The sequence below is a fragment of the Sphaeramia orbicularis genome, chromosome 7 (assembly GCF_902148855.1).
Source record: "Sphaeramia orbicularis chromosome 7, fSphaOr1.1, whole genome shotgun sequence".
NCBI lineage: Eukaryota > Metazoa > Chordata > Actinopteri > Kurtiformes > Apogonidae > Sphaeramia > Sphaeramia orbicularis.
Window position 1 is genome coordinate 12,399,994 of NC_043963.1, and position 17,635 is coordinate 12,417,628.

Sequence of the window (17,635 nt, forward strand, 5' to 3'; positions counted from 1 at the left end):
GCCTCAGAACTCAGTGCCACTAATGGTCCCGAGCTACAGATAAAATTCCATTTACAAGAATGTTGCAGCCACAGAATCTGATTTGGCCAATATGAAATATTTACTTTGATGTAATTAAACTGACAATACTTATCACCCATTCAGGACCAAAAAGGAGGAATTACTCTATTTTGATGCATTTGAAAACAAATTGCTTCCATTTTATATCATGATGGGATGTCCACTGAGCTTCTATTGTGCAGTGATAATTGGAATCGTTTTATAAGAGCTTACTTTGAACTTATAAATTGAATAAATTCTGTTACGGCATCAGAAGAAGAAAGTGTATCTTTATAGTTTTTGGTGGACGCACCTTGATTAGATCATTACAATGCACATGATTAAGAATCAGCTTGATAAAGTATTGATTAATATTACCACTTTACAAAACTTCAGACACAAACAAACCAAGAAATAAAAACATAGATAAAAGATGATATTAAAGTGTGAAAAATAAAAATAAATAATGATAGGCTCTAATTATAAGCCATGAAAATGTACTTTATGAAAGAGAAACAGATTTTCAAACTTTCCACAGATGCAATCTTAAGAAAATCAAAACAACATTGGAGAAAACAAGAAAAATATCTCTAGTTATTTTTTTAATTTGATCAAAAACACAAAATATTCTGTTTACTACCACTTGGATTCTCACTTTAGAAAACCTGCTTTCACTCAAAGTTGAACATCTGAAAACAAACTTTGATCTCTAAAAGGTACCGGATGTAAAAAAAAAAAAATAGAACAAAACTCTGACACAGAAAGGAAAGAACCACCGGAACATGTCACTGCTGAACAGGTCTTTAAATAGAAAAACAATGAACAGCAAGCAAACATAAAGGATTAGGAACCTCTTAAAAGCTTAGCAGCATCAGATAAAAACATTATAAAGACGTGAAACAGATCTAAAAGGTCCAGTTCTGGTCTTTTAGGGAAAAATAGGTTTCTTCATGTATGTGAATTTATGGTGCATATATATATATATATATATATATATATATATATATATATATATATATATATATATATATATATATATATATATATGTATATATATATATATATATTTTTTTTTTTTGTTTGTTTGTTTGTTTGTTTGTTTTTTACTTTACCCAGTAATAGTTTTGTCTCTAAGTTCAAGGTTCAAGGTCCATTTATTGTCATTCATTCACTGTAGAACACGAAGAATGAAATTCATACACAGGTCCCAGTAATAAGATAAAAAATAGGATAAAAAATAGTAAAAATATCTAAAAAACAGACACATAAAACACATACATACAGGGTAGCAGCAACAATTGCTTTCATGTAATTAACGATGAGCTTTTTTGTTTATTAAATATCATTCACCCTTTATTGGGCAAGTGACTATTTTTGGTAACTTCTTCAAACATGAAATATGGGGCCAGTCCCGTGCTTCAGTGAGGGTCCTGAAGCATGTTGGTTTTTATAACATAATCCAGTGATTCAAAGAGATTTTGTAGACAATTTGAAGCTGTAAATAGTGAATATGAGTGATTTTTGTTAGTTTATGACCTTAGAACAGTTGTTTTATTGCATGTGTTTACTTTTTAGCAAGCGCTGCTCAGATGTTGTAAGGCAAGAGGAGGTAGATGATGATGTCTAATAATGCACTAAGGTTGACATTTTGAATTTCAGAGTATTTCAATGGGTGCCCAATAAAGGGTTAAGTGGTGAAAATGAAGATCAAGATGTCACCCTAAAATGTGATAGAAAGATATTCAGTGTACTATCACAGAAACGGAAGAAATATGAAAATATTCACATTTAAAAAACATCTAAAATGATATCAATGGTATATTGTTGATCAAAAATGTCTTGTTTTTTTTTTTTTTCAGTAGAATAGAAAAGATGAATAATAAGGAGGTTCATATTACTTCATTTTAACCCATAAAGACCCAGTGCTACTTTTGTGGCAGTTCCCAATTTATTTTTCTCTATGTTTAACCTTTCTTAGGAGATTTATCATCTCTTATTGTAATATTATCCTCTGAATTTTGAGTTTTATCAGTGTAAATTATGTGTTTTCCTATATTTGATTCACTGATCATGCACAGTCATGGACAAAATGATTAGACCCCACTTGTTTTCTTCAATTTCTTGTTCATTTTAATGCCTGGTACAGCTAAAGGTACATTTGATATTATTGATCAAGAATGCATTTTTTTTTCAATAGAATAGAAAAGAATTAATAAGGAAGCACATATGACTTCATTTTAACCCATAAAGACCCCGTGCTTCTTTCATGGCAGTTCCTAATTTTTTTTTTTTTCTCTATATTTTACCTTTCTTAAGGGATTTTATCATCATTCATTGTAATATTATCCTCTGTATTTTAACTTTTCTTAGTGTAAATCATGTGTTTTCCTATATTTGATTCAGTGACCATGTACAGTCACGGAAATTATTAGAAAATTATTAGACAATCCTTGTTTTCTTCAATTTCTTGTTCATTTTAATGCCTGGCACAACTAAATGTACATTTGTTTGGACAAATAAAACGATAACAACAACAATAGTTCATAAGAGTTTAATTTCAGAGCTGATATCTATCTATTTTCCATGGTTTTCTTGATAATAACCAAAATCACTTCAGTTCTTTCATCAATATCTATGGCATTGTACTGACAAAAACAGTGCTTTTAGGCATTCCATGTTTTCTTTTCTGTCTGTTTTAGTCACATGATACACACAAGAGTCAGTACTTGATTGCATAACCATTGTTTTTGATGACTTTAGATGGTCTAATATTTTTTCCGCGACTGTACATTCCAAAAATCATACTCTTATTACTGTAGCCATTACTGTACTTTTTATATATATGGTCTTTTTTTTTTTTTTTACCTGAGTCTATAGTAAATATTCAATAGATTGATTGATATAATTGGTTAGTAGTGACTTTTGATGATCTAATATTTTTTTCCGCAACTGTAGATATTCATTAAAGATACGAGTAAATTCAATGGTTATTGGATCAAATCAGAAAAAAAAAATTACATTTTTCAGCAAAAATATAATTAAATAAACATAAAATCAAAAGTCTCCAACCTCTGTCGTTTCTCAAATGTCATGGGTTTTACTGGTGAATCAATGTTGTAGAAGATGATGGTGTTTCCATGGTAACTACGGCACCTCTGAACATCCAAATAGGTCAAATCTGATGACCATGAAAAGATGACAAACTGTATTTTACACCAATTATTTACATGTATCGATATGATTTGTGGATCAGTGGATGGTTTTGGTCGGTGGTAGGTGTTTGGGTCTTTATGGGTTAATGTACATAAAAATCAACATATGGAACAAAAAATAAACAAAAATCTGAGTATAATACAGAAGTGTCAGATCTTACGTTCATTTAACTCTGAACTAATTAAGAAAATGGTGTAATTATCAGTTGTAAATCTGGAAAATATTTATTAATCAATGGTTCTAAATGATAAACCAAATAGTTGTGGCTGCTCTCCATGTATATAATAAGTAACACATGAGTAATATGAGCGTCTGATCAGTTCACGTAACTTATTATATAGTGTTCGTATAAAAGCAGGAAACACATGTTGAGGTTTATGAAGTCATATCGTCTTACACAACCACATGGACTCTGATACCAGATTAAAGGATAATCTGATGATGCCCTGATGACCCAGAGGTCCACAACATCCTCCTTTATATCTTTGTTTTCCATCTTTCTCTGTGTGTGTCCATTACATGTGATATATAACTTTTTTTTCCTTTTAAATATCATATATCACACGTCTGTTTTCTTATTGTGCCAATACAACATTGTCATTTTATCCTAAATTGAATTAAATTAAGTGTTGAAATTGTACTGAATGCTCCCTTATTAATTAAATATACAGTGGTTGTCGCGGTGACCTGTGCCTCGGGCAGAACTGTGGAGGAGAGGTGTCAGCATTGACAGAAATGTTGTGAACTGATTTATTTATGGTGACAGGGAAACTCAATCACACTACATCAAATGTGTATGTAACCCAAACGAGACTACCAATACAGCCCAGCGCATATCCAAGGCAACGGTGTCAAAATAAACAGTGTTGGAGCTAATGTGGATGTCATTGTAGGTTTCTCAAATAGAACTGGGTCTAAGGTCAAAGGTCAAAGGGTTTATTTATCGTTTATTTGTAATTTTCTTTATATGACGACATTCTCCAACAACGCGGTAACATTATTATTTCCAAGTTTTGAGAAAATTCTTGCATTAAAATTAGAAGAAGAGCCAAAAGTTGACTCAAAAACCAAATTATGACCTGGATTTTCCTCATTTTTTGTTAGTTGATACCACTGGTTACTTTAATTTGTATAATTACCTCCTCCCCTGAAAAGGAGGAAAGGGGTATTGGTTTTGGTTCTATTTGTTTGTTTAACACTTTAGCAGCAAAACTAGTGGTTGAATTCCTACCAAATTGGGTTTATAGACTGCCAGTGACCAAGAAAAGATCTGATTACATTTTGGGAAAAAAATAGGTAAAAGTTAAACATTTTTTATGAATTTTTTTAATCGTTTTTTTTTTTTCCCATTGACTTACAATGGGTAAAATTTCACATCTCCGTACCAACAAAACTATTTGTTGAATTCATACCAAATTTGGTTTATAGATTGCCAGTGACCTAGAATAGAGGTCATTACATTTTGAGAAAATTAGGTTAAAGTTAAAATGTTTGATTAATTTCTTTATTTTATTTATTTTCCCCCATTTATTTATAATGGGCAAAATTTCCAATGTCTGTAGCAGTAAAACTATTGGTTGAATTCCTACCAAATTGGGTTTATAGATTGCCAATGACCCAGAATAGAACCCATTACATTTTGGGAAAAGTAGGTCACAGTTCCAATTTTTTGTGAATTTTTTTACATCTTTTTTGTTCCCCGTTTACTTGTACAGGACAAAATTTCACATGTCTGTTGCAGCAAAACTACCGGTTGAATTCATACCAAATTGGGCTTATAGATTAGCAGTGACCCAGAATAGATGTTATTATGTTTTGGGAAAAGCAGGTCAAAGTCAAAATTTTTTATTAATTTTTAAAATATTTTTTCCCCATTTACTTACAATGGGGAAAATTTCACTTGTCTGCAGCAGCAAAACTACTGGTTGAATTCATACCAAATTTGGTTTATAGATTGCCAGTGACCCATGATAGATGTCATCACATTTTGGGAAAAGTAGGTCAAAGTTCAAATTTTTTATGAAATTTTTTCAATTTTTTTCCCCCCAATGTACTCATAATGGGCAAAATTTCACGTCTGTTGCAGCAAAACTACTGGTTGAATTCATACCAAATTGGGTTTATAGATTAGCAGTGACCCAGAATAGATGTTATTATGTTTTGGGAAAAGTAGGTCAAAGTCAAAAATTTTTATTAATTTTTTAAATATTTTTTTTCCCCATTTACTTATAATGGGCAAAATTTCACATGTCTGTAGCAGCAAAACTTTTGGTTGAATTCATACCAAATCGGGTTTATAGATTACCAGTGACCCAGAATAGATGTGATTATATTTTGGGAAAGTTCTTTTTTTTTTTAATAAATTTTTTCCATCTTTTTTTTCCCATTTACTTATAATGGGTGAAATTTCACATCTATAAAAACATCAGTTTTCTTTCAATTTACTTCAAAATTGGCACATACATAGAGGCAACTGATACCACATGCATAGACATGATGACATCAGCTGGATCGATGCCAGAATAAGATACTATACATGCGAGGGGCGGGGTTTGTTGTGCCTGGCACCACTTGTTTTTATTATTATGGTATGTTCTATATTTGCTGTGAGCTCTCCAGTGTTACACAAAGTTAAAAAAAAATTGCCTTTTATGTCTGTTTTTATGGATTTACCACCAAAATTTGAAGTTTCATCCATGGCCCAATACCCCAGTGATATCCACTAAGTTTTTTTTTTTCATCTGAACTGTAGTTTTTGTGCATTGGTACCAACAGAAGTGATCACGTAACATAAATGGAACTGCTACTAATACTGTAAATCAATGGAGTTTATTTGGTGGTTTTCCAAGTGTATATATAATAAAACTGCATAAAGTGGTATAATTCTTAACTTTCGGAAGAACTACTTATGCCAAAGACGGAATCTATATCACAGACTTGAAGGATTATCCAAAGTAACTAGGAAAACCATAGAGCTGAAGCTATTAAGCCATATTATATTTTCCCAAAGAAACGAGAAAGGTCAAACTCTCAGCCTAAGGTACTACACCCACAACTCATTAATCATAGCTAGATGCAGTACTGTAGATAAGGAGGCAAAACATTTATCTGGGAGCTCTATGAATTTTAGAGTCCATTAGTCAGTTGGTTTTCTACTTTGTCCAGAACTTCCACGTTTGGATCCTAGAAGGTGAATTCGGTCACTGGGGTTGGAGAATGTGACCTCCACAAGTCAAAGATACCATAAAATGTAGTGACAAATACATTTTACTTTCCTTCTTTGACAATAATTTTGATAATCATCTGTTCTGGGGAGATAAATTATGATATGGAATAGTTTTAAATGGGTAAAAATGGCTGCAAAATTATTATTATTTTTTCTAGTTTACTTTATTTTCGAGTATGCAACAAAATAAAAGTAATCTTACTTAGTCCGTCTGATACCCTTGCGTCCTAAATTATGTATATTAGGCATTTATCCCGACAGCTGGTCTTTGTTTGCTAAAGAAAGAAAAATGGTGGACTTATGTTCAATACAAGCCAAAGTGGTCTACTGCTTTATGTTGGAAAACTGTTGGTTGCCCCTCTCTTGCTTGACTTATGGTAAACTAATTTAACCTCCAGTTTGGATCTTGAGAAACTGACATAAAGAGGATGGATATATTTGGAAGACGTTTCTAGAATTAATTAAGAATGGTGATTTTGCAGGGGTAAAGAATAACTGACTAATTGGGATAATATTTCATTTACTGTGCAGTTTTATTTCAACTCTATACCTAAATTTTACTTATTATGTCATTTAATTTGTTGTTTCTATTCGATACTCTCAGCGCAGTAACTGTGGCATCTTTTTGAGGTTTATTTTATTCATTTTCATTTCATGTATTTATTTATTATTTTGCCTTTTTTATATAAATATATTGTATTATTATCTATGTCTTTTCTGCAATGTTAAAGATGTTCACAGTGTTTGATGGTTTTGTACGAATGAAAAAAACAATAAATGTATGTTTTTAAAAATCTTACTTAGTTCTTAGAAACAAAGAAGAAGAAGCCAAGGAAAAAAAAACTTATAGATTGTGATTTGTTTTTGTATGATTTTCATGGAAAATGTATGGCTGCTCACTTTGAAAGCTGTATTTTTCTCAATTCAACATGCAAAATCAACACAAAAAGTGCAAAAGATGTGCAACTTTTAGCTCCATTTGCATAGGATTAACATTACCTGGCGATCTCTGGTCATTTGTAATAATTGCAGCAGTCATCTGTGAATCTGTAGAGAGTCAGATTCTTTAAAATGAGATAATACTTCAACCCTGTGAAGCCTGAAACATTAATCACTGACAGAAATTTCCAGTTCTTTGAAACTGGAGCCTTTATTGGTCCTTCTGAACAACCCAAAAAAAATGTTTTACAAATATCAATTTCCTTGTATGAGGTTCAGTTTTGTATCATATTTGATACATCGGGTCTCAATGCTCAAATATTATTATTTTTGAACAAACAAAAACATAATATAACACAAACATGTCTAACAAATTAGTAATTCCTTTTCAAAATTGCCAAAGTTCTTCCTCCTTCCTCATTAATGACAGTCTTGTAGTGTCACTGGAAAGGCCTCTGGTGAATGAATTCCTCCCCCCTGGTGGATTATCTGTGTATTGCATGTATCTAATTGTATACATCAGGTTATTCAAGAAAAAAATTATCACACTGATCATGTAGAGGGCTTCAAAACTCGTGTCAAATATGATACGTTTGGTGTTATAGGATTAAGCCCTTTTACATTGGACTAGTACTGACATATTTTCTCCCCCCTGGTGGATTATCCTTCCATGTATGTAATTTTATACATTTTCAAGAAAAAAAAATCACACTGATCATGTAGAGGGCTTCATTACTCATGTACCAAATATGATACGTTCAGTGTTATAGGGGTATTAGTTCAAAGCAAGATTTGAGTGATCTGTATCATTTTTTCTTTCCTCTGTGCATGTATTCAGCTTCTTTCCTGGTTGAAGACGATGGAGGCTGCACTGGTGATGATACATTAAAGTGCAATGGTGTAAATTTCAGAGCCTTATGTTGCAATAAAGCACAGATACTCATTGAAAGAGCAAAGTTACATTCCATAGTAGAGTGAAATCTCAAAAAAAGAATCTGATGTTTGACACATATTTCAACTACAATAGGAACATTTTTCTGTTTCAACAGTTGTCTGTAAGCGATGCACCTGCCCTTGGCATCAGGGAAAAGGAATGTTAACAGTAAATTTGTGTGAAAAACAGTTTTTGCTCTTTCTGTGTGAATCCAACACATGAAACATAGATATAAGTGGTTACTTTCTAATTCTTGCAATTATACATTATTGTCCATAAAGTTGGAGTACTTTTGTTTTCAGACACATTCCTCTTTTTATATTTATTCACATCAATATCACCTTTCACCAGGTCCCAGTTACACTTTATTTATGAAGAATAAATCACACTGTTACAATAATTTTATGTGAAAATGCTAAAATGTTTTATTTCAGCTTTATAGGCAATAATGTATAAATGCACATGCTGACATTATTAACATTATAATTTGATTAATTTTGCAGCCAAACAAAAATAGAAAAAGCAATGCAAGTATTTTCATGACTTTGTTAGTGTAATGTGACATATAAAATTTTTGACTTATTTCCTAAACTGGTCAGTGAAGTTGAAAATATACTTTATATGAACCAATAGGCTGAATTTCTCTGAGGGGATGAATAAAGTCACGGAAAAAAAATATTAGACCACCCTTGTTTTCCTCAATTTCTTGTTCATTTTAATGCCTGGTACAACTAAAGGTACATTTGTTTGGACAAATATAATGATAACAACAAAAATAGCTCATAAGAGTTTAATTTCAGAGCTGATATCTATCCATTTTCCATAGTTTTTTTTGATAATAACCAAAATCACTTCAGTTCTTACATCAATATATATGGCATTGTACTGACAAAAACAGTGCTTTTAGGCATTCCATGTTTTGTTTTCTGTCTGTTTTAATCACATGATGCACACAGGAGTTAGTACTGGATTGCATAACCATTGTTTTTGATGACTTTTAATGGTCTAATATTTTTTTCTGCCACTGTAATTTCAGTTACAAACTTGTGTATAGTTAAACCAACACTCCTCCACAGTACTGTTAAGGTCTTTTTATGGCTTCAGGAGGAAAATGTTACTGAATTACAAACACTAAAAGATGTTTGGATATTCTACCTACATACCAAATGGCAGAAAAATAAAACCTCATATCTGAAAAATGTAGTTTTTTGGAGTAAAACAAACAAAAAAAAACTTCCTTTGGTAATGAAATCCAATAAATAGTACACTGCTTTTAAACGATATTACCTTATGCAAATAGCATTCCACAAGAAAACAGCATGTTTTTTTTTTTTTTTTTTAAAGATAAGATAAGATAAGATAAGACTTTACTGATCCCACTGAGGGGAAATTTCACAGTTGACAGCAGCAACATACAACACACCAGTGCAAGAGAAAGACAGGTAGAAAAAAAAAAAAACAAACAAAACCCACAAGTGAGAATGAAATATAGGAAATAAAGGAAAGTAAGAAATGTGGTACTTACATAAATTTTTATACAAAGAGACAATTAGAATTAAACCTTCTTAAAATTTAAATGATATTGACATATTTACATACTTGCACTATTTACATTGCTTTCTAAAAAAAAAAAAAAAAAAAAAAGGTACATTTTTCAGATAGGATGTTTTTGGCCATTGATATGTAGGTAGAATATCCAAAAAATATCTAATTCTAAAAAATAATGCAGTGCATTATTATTCATTGTGCAGGAAAAGAATCTATTTTAAATGAAAAAAGATAACATGTTTTGTTTTTCTGCCATCGAGATGTACTTTTTACTGAAAATCATCGACATTTTGATCCTTAACTATAATTTGATTCCATATTCAATTCCATATTTTTCTTATTAAAAGCAAAAATGTCATTAATTCTGTAGTTAACAATGTTCTACTTTTCTTAAATGCTTTGAGAATGAACAACGCTTGCTCCAATCTGCCCTCAGGACTCCTCTTTCCAAATCTGACTTGAACAGCTGAATATTTAATATGAAAAATGAGGTACGGAGCGCTATGTGCGGCTCCAGATTCTTGTCTTATTTGGGTAAACTCCTCCTTCCAGCTAAAACACAGAGGAAGCTTCTATTTTCACACTTACAGATAGGCCATTGTGCTTCACCCCGTCCTTCACATCCATCATATGAAAATGAGTTCATATGCATCACTGCAAACATAATGGTCTTAAGAGGCTGAGAGAAAAAGCTCACCTCATGCAGGATGGCACAATAAAGAAGAACCCATTGACATAATGAAAATGTATACCATTTAAAACTAGTAGGAGCAAAGGCTAAGAGGAACACAGAGCATTACTTATTAATAGTAAATGGCTAAGTGACTGGCTGTTGATGGCAGGGGCTATTTTCATACCATCTCCATACACTTGATGTTCTGCCTTTGTTGCCAACATTTCCCTCCAGGAACAGCAACATTCAGTTCCTTCTTTTGTTGGACTTGTTGGTTACGTGTGCTTTTAGATCATCATTTTTTTCCTAGAGGCTTTAATGTGTGAAGAATGGACTTTAGAAGAGGCCACAGCGACTTACCGTGGACTATTTTAGGAAGCTACAGCAAAGAACTGTACGTGTCCAACACAGTCGGACATAATGTTCCTATTAGAGCTGGACAATTAACCAAATATACAGGATGTATGATTATATAATGACAAAAGGTGTATATCACAAGGTCCAGTCTGAGATTTTTTTTATACAGGGTGGGGAAGCAAAATTTACAATGAACATTTAGTTGTTTTTTCTCAGCAGGCACTACGTCAATTGTTTTGAAACCAAACATATATTGATGTCATAATCATACCTAACACTATTATCCATACCTTTCACAAACTTTTGCCCATATGAGTAATCAGGAAAGCAAACGTCAAAGAGTGTGTGATTTGCTGAATGCACTCGTCACACCAAAGGAGATTTCAAAAATAGTTGGAGTGTCCATAAAGACTGTTTATAATGGAAAGAAGAGAATGACTATGAGCAAAACTATTACGAGAAAGTCTGGAAGATACTATTAAAGAAGAATGGGAGAAGTTGTCACCTGAATATTTGAGGAACACTTGCACAAGTTTCAGGAAGTGTGTGAAGGCAGTTATTGAGAAAGAAGGAGGACACATAGAATAAAAACATTTTCTATTATGTCAATTTTCTTGTGGCAAATAAATTCTCATGACTTTCAATAAACTAACTGGTCATACGTTGTCTTTCAATCCCTGCCTCAAAATATTGTAAATTTTGCTTCCCCACCCTGTATATACTGTATATTTTGGAATTAATGACACTGAGTATAGAGCAGTGGTTTCCAACCTTTTTTGGCTCGTGACCCCATTTTAACATCACAAATTTCTGGCAAACCCAGACATTCAAAATGGATACTTTTTTTTGTGCTAAAATTCATTCATTTTTGATAGGCCTGTAACGGTACACAAAATTTTCGGTTTGGTACGTTTTCGGTTTTCAAAGCCACGGTTTGTTTTCTTTTGGTTCGGTACGGGAAGAAAGAAAACCCCTCAAAATGTCTATTAATGCATTTATGAATTTTTCAACATTTTTCCCCCAATTTTTGGAGACAATAGAATATAGAAAAACAGGAATAATATAATTCTGCTGCTACAAATCAAATAGGAAATAAAATAAATTATTAATATTACTAAATGTATTTTAAACATTAATATTGCACTTTTCCCTGAAAATCGTTTTGAACAAACAAGAAAAATCTAATCACAGTTCTGTCAGTTCACATTCTGCAGAAAAAATAACATAAAAATTCCATATGAAGTGCAACATTAACAAGAGGACAAACTGGTATTCTGTTTAAACAAACTGAAGAGAAACTTTGACAACACAATGAACCAAATTATTTATTTTAGGACAGAGAACAAACTGTTTAGGACACTGTGTGTATTTGTGTGTGCCTGTGTGCACGGAGGTTTTTTTTTTTTTTGTTTTTTTTTTTCGGAGCTGGGGGTAAGGTTGGGCGCGCAGTTATATACCTAGGGGTGCAGTCCATAACTAATGTAACGAACGCTGTCGTGAAACGAAAGTGAAACTTTACATACTTTCAACGTTCTATTTATTCCTCTATTATACAGCGTGCGTGATAGACAGACAGACAGATAGACAGACTGAGGTAGTGTCAGTGTTTTAGAACTACTGTAGTTCCTAGGGGCCAAACAATGTCCGTCTTATTAACGTCTCTTTCCTCGTTGTTGTCTTTCACCTGAACCTGAACTGATCCAAACTGGACTGGACTGATGGTGGAGGGTCTTCAGTCTCTTCCTTCCAGGTTCACATTATATTTGTTGGTTTTTTTAATCTTATATCAGCTGCTGTTTCATATTTTGGGTCAATGTGTGCTCCTTTATTAAGTCCGTGTGAAACTTGCACGGATTTAAAGTTCCGTGTCGAACAACGTCTTTTGTTCCCTTTTCTTTTTCTCATCATACTGTGCTGTTTTGGTACAGCTGTGTACCGAACCGAACAGGTGTGTACCGAAACGGTTCGGTTCGGTACGTGTACCGTTACAGGCCTAGTTTTTGATCATGTAATAGTTTGCTATACTATGTTGCAAATAAACACTAATTTTAGACGACATTTAGTCTATATAATGTACATTATTATGGACGGAGGCAGAAAAGCCAGGTGTAGATTACTGCACAAAGAGAATTTTATTTTCCTTGGTCAGGATATGTACAGTCAGTCCAGTTAACAGTTAATACTGAACAAACAATAACTCAAACTATGAATTATAAAAGAGCTGCAGCATCTGAAACCGACCACAATGAACATTTGACAGATAAACAGAACCACAGTGCTTCAGTTTCAGCTTCAGAGTTTGTCGAGTCTTTTATGTACTGTGATTGTCTCTCTCAACTCACCACATATTTTTTATCAGTAAGTTGGTTCATTTTGTTTATTTAAAATCAATTACTAGAAATTTCAAGTGACCCCATTTGAATTCCAGGCGACCCCAAGTAGGGTCCCGACCCCAGGTTGAAAATTACTGGTTTAGAGAGATAATACAGTTGTGCTCATACGTTTACATACCCTGACAGAATGTGCATGGGACAGTCTTGGATGTTCCAACATGATAATGACCCAAAACACAAGGCCAGGTCCACCTGTCATTGGCTACAGCAGAAAAATGTGAAGGTGAAGAAGTAGCCATCTCAGTCTCCTGACCTTAATATCATTGAACCACTTTGGGGAGGTCTCAAACATGCAGTTCATGCAAGAAAACCCCAAATCTTAAAGGAACTGAAGGTGTTTTGCCAAGAAGAATGGGCAGCTTTACCATCTGAGAAAATAAAGTGCCTCATCCACAACGACCACAAACGACTTCAAGCTGTCATTGATGTTAACCCTTCATAGTTCACCCACAGAAATACTGTGGAATTCAAAATTTCAACCTCAGTGTGTTATTAGAGGACATAACAAGACTGTATTACTTTTGTGAAATTTAGAATTTTTTTTGTTGTCATGTAGAAAATCAAGGTCAGTGAAGGTACCATATTGATCCCTTACCTGTAAGTGGCAAAAAAAAAAAAAGCCAAGGCAGATCAGCCCACCCCCATCACCACCAAAATTTCATTTCATTTCATTTCATTTCATTTCATTTCATTTCATTTTTAATTAAATTTATTTGCACAAAATAAAAACAGCAATAGAAAAAACAACAACATTCAAACAAGTAACAAAATTATGCAGGAGAGGTTAGAAGCCAAAAAGAAGGCTTATATGAATACCTCCCCCGAAAAGAACAATACACAAAAAAAAAAAAAAAAAATTAAAAATCAGTTGCTCCATGTACCAGTATCAGCATTTCAAGAAAATTTCATCCAAATCTGTCCATAACTTTTTCAGTTATCTTGCTAACAGACAAACAAACAAACAGACAAACCCCGATGAAAACATAACTTCGGCCGTTCCTTGGCAGAGGAAAAAATACATGAAAAACACATGTAAGATGAAAAGAACATGTATTTTTAGAACATCAGACCAACATGCGTGCTGATCCAGACCCCTGTCCACATCCACATGATCCCTTTAAACATCATTCCTTACATTAGTACCATTACTTCATGGTACCTACCAAAGCAGGTCCACTCACTGTTCATGCAGAGGTGGACCTTACAGACCCTGGAGACCACATTGGACCTGAGATTGGTGACTCACTGTCCTTACTTTAACTGTCTTGTAATGTATGCAGAAATTACCAAAAATGGTCATTTGCCCGATAAAAGGTTAAAGGGGCCAATACAGAGGATTAAGAACTAGGTATGTAAACTTTTGATTAGGGTCATTTGAATAGTTTCTGTTATTAGTATGATTTAAAAAGAGCAAACACATTTGTCTGATAATAAATGGCTTCACCTAACCATGAGCCACGAGTGAAAGAAAAGTCTTTGTATTCTCATTCATATTCTCTGGAAAATGGCCAAAGAATCACGAATTCTGCTAGAATATGTAAACTTATGAGCACAACTGTATGTAAAACATGACAAAAACTAGAAGCACTCGGAGAGCGCAGACCTCCGCCAAGGCTGATCAGTGCCCCCCCCCCCCCCCCCGTGGGCCCCCCCACCCCGATCACCACTAAAATGTAATCATTTCTTCCTTATCCCATTTCCAACAAACCCTGAAAATTTCATCCAAATCTGTCCATAACTTTTTGAGTTATGTTGCACACTAACGGACAGACAAACGTGGCCCCCCCCGTGGGCCCCCCCACCCCCGATCACCACCAAAATTTAATCATTTCTTCCTTATCCCATTTCCAACAAACCCTGAAAATTTCATCCAAATCTGTCCATAATTTTTTGAGTTATGTTGCACACTAACGGACAGACAAACGAACAAACAAACAAACAAACAAACAGACAAACAAACCCTGGCAAAAACATAACCTCCTTGGTGGAGGTAATAAAAGTCTCTACTGTATGGCAGTTTAAGTTTCCATGTCGGAGCTGAAAAATTATCAGTAATCAATGCATTTTCCTTGATAATGAAGCAAATAGACTCGAAACAATATCACAATATTGTTCATAAAACTAGAAGCACTCGGAGAGCGCAGACCTCCGCCAAGGCTGATCAGTGGCCCCCCCCCGTGGGCCCCCCCACCCCCGATCACCACCAAAATTTAATCATTTCTTCCTTATCCCATTTCCAACAAACCCTGAAAATTTCATCCAAATCTGTCCATAACTTTTTGAGTTATGTTGCACACTAACGGACAGACAAACAGACAGACAAACAAACAAACAAACAAACCCTGGCAAAAACATAACCTCCTTGGCGGAGGTAATCACAGTATGACCTTTTCAGCTAATCATGCCCTAATTCCTACATGACTATGACTCCACACTCAACAACGTGAAATATAGAAATGAAACCAGAATGCTGTGATATGCAAATCTTACATGATTAAAGGACCTATATGTTTGCTGAAAGAGAAGCAGTAATTTGCAATGGAATTTTTGGTTTAAAAATCACAGACACGGTAGATTTGTATGGGATTAAGATCACAGACAGCCTCTGCAATTATCAAAAATTACCTGAGGTTCACAGTCAGTACTAGTTCCATGTAAATAGAGCTTAAGATACTCTTCTTTTTAAAAAATCCAATCATGTTATTGACATGTTGCCAATTTACCTTATTAGTTGCGCAATGATCTTGGTGGTTTAATTGTTTAATTTTTCTATTACTTTTCCAGCTTTTTGTTGCCACTATCCCATTTCATACAGTATCCCAATTTATAATCAGTAATCAATGCATTTTCCTTGATAACGAAGCAAGCAGACTGGAATTGTAATCCTAATATTGTCCAACTTTTTCAATAAATCATGCAGCCCTAATTCCTACATAATGACGACCCACACACTCAACACTGTGTAAAATATAACTGAAATGAATGCTGTGATATGCACATCTTACATTATTAGAGGACCTCTATGTTTGCTGAAATAGAGACACAGACAACCTCCAAAATTATTAAAAATTACCTGAGGTTCACAGTCAGTACTAGTCCAATGTAAAAGTGGCTTAAGATGTTCTTTTTATACCCAATCATGATACAATTTTGCAATTTTGACTCAAACTGCAATCACAATATTGCGTTTTCAACAAATAGTGTCCTAATTCTTACATAACTATGACTCCATACACAACACAGAGTAAAATGTATTTAAAATGAATGCTGTGATATGCACGTCTTCCATTAATACAGAAACAGACGATGGAATTTTTACTTTCAAAATTACAGACACTGCAGATTTGCATGAAATTAAGTTCAGACAATCTCTGAAATTATTAAAAATTACCTGAGGTTCACAGTCAGTACTAGTGTAATGTAGAAAGGGCTTAAGATGTTCTTTTTATACCCAATCATGATACCAACCTGTTGCCAATTCACCTTATTAGCTGCAAAATGTTCCTCCTTCTGTTTAGCTTTAGTAGATCTTTTGCAGCTTTTGTTGCCATCACCTCAATTTATCCAACTTTTCTGTCTTTTGTGACAAATTTGTGAAACTAGAGTATTGAGACATAATGTCAAACATGCAAAATAATGTCAAATGATGTCAAAAATCAAAGTCAATATATTATGGTATCTCAAGTTTCTATATTTGAGTTGAAAAATGATCAGTAATCAATGCGTTATCTTTGACAATGAAGCAATGTTGACTTAAATTGCAATCACAATAATACGTTTTCAACAAATAGTGCCCTAATTCTTTCATAAGAATGACTCCATATTTGACAATTTATTTAAAATGAATGCTGTGACATGCACGTCTTCCATTAATACAGAAACAGACGATGGAATTTTTACTTTTAAAATTACAGACACTGCAGATTTGCATGAAATTAAGATCAGACAACCTCTGAAATTATTAAAAATTACCTGAGGTTCACAGTCAGTACTAGTCCAATGTAAAAAGGGCTTAAGATGTTCTTTTTATACCCAATCATGATACCAACCTGTTGCCAATTCACCTTATTAGCTGCAAAATGTTCCTCCTGTTTAACTTCAGTACATCTTTTGTTGCCATCACCTCAATTTATCCAACTTTTCTGTCTTTTGTGACAAATTTGTGAAAATGGAGTATTGAGACATAATGTCAAGCATGCAAAATAATGTCAAATGATGTCACAAATTAAAGTCACTATATTATGGTAGCACAAGTTTCCATATTTGAGTTGAAAAATGATCAGTAATCAATGCGTTATATTTGATAATGAAGC

The 17,635-nt window shown here is 33.5% G+C and overlaps 1 long non-coding RNA gene across 1 annotated transcript; it reads left to right on the forward strand.

Annotated features, from left to right (window-relative positions):
* The first annotated feature begins 3,103 nt into the window (after window positions 1–3,103).
* Window positions 3,104–14,869, forward strand: LOC115422957 (uncharacterized). Its single transcript, XR_003935898.1, has 3 exons — window positions 3,104–3,115; window positions 12,518–12,523; window positions 14,637–14,869. It is a non-coding gene; the product is annotated as an uncharacterized LOC115422957 (long non-coding RNA).
* The last annotated feature ends 2,766 nt before the right edge of the window (window positions 14,870–17,635 follow it).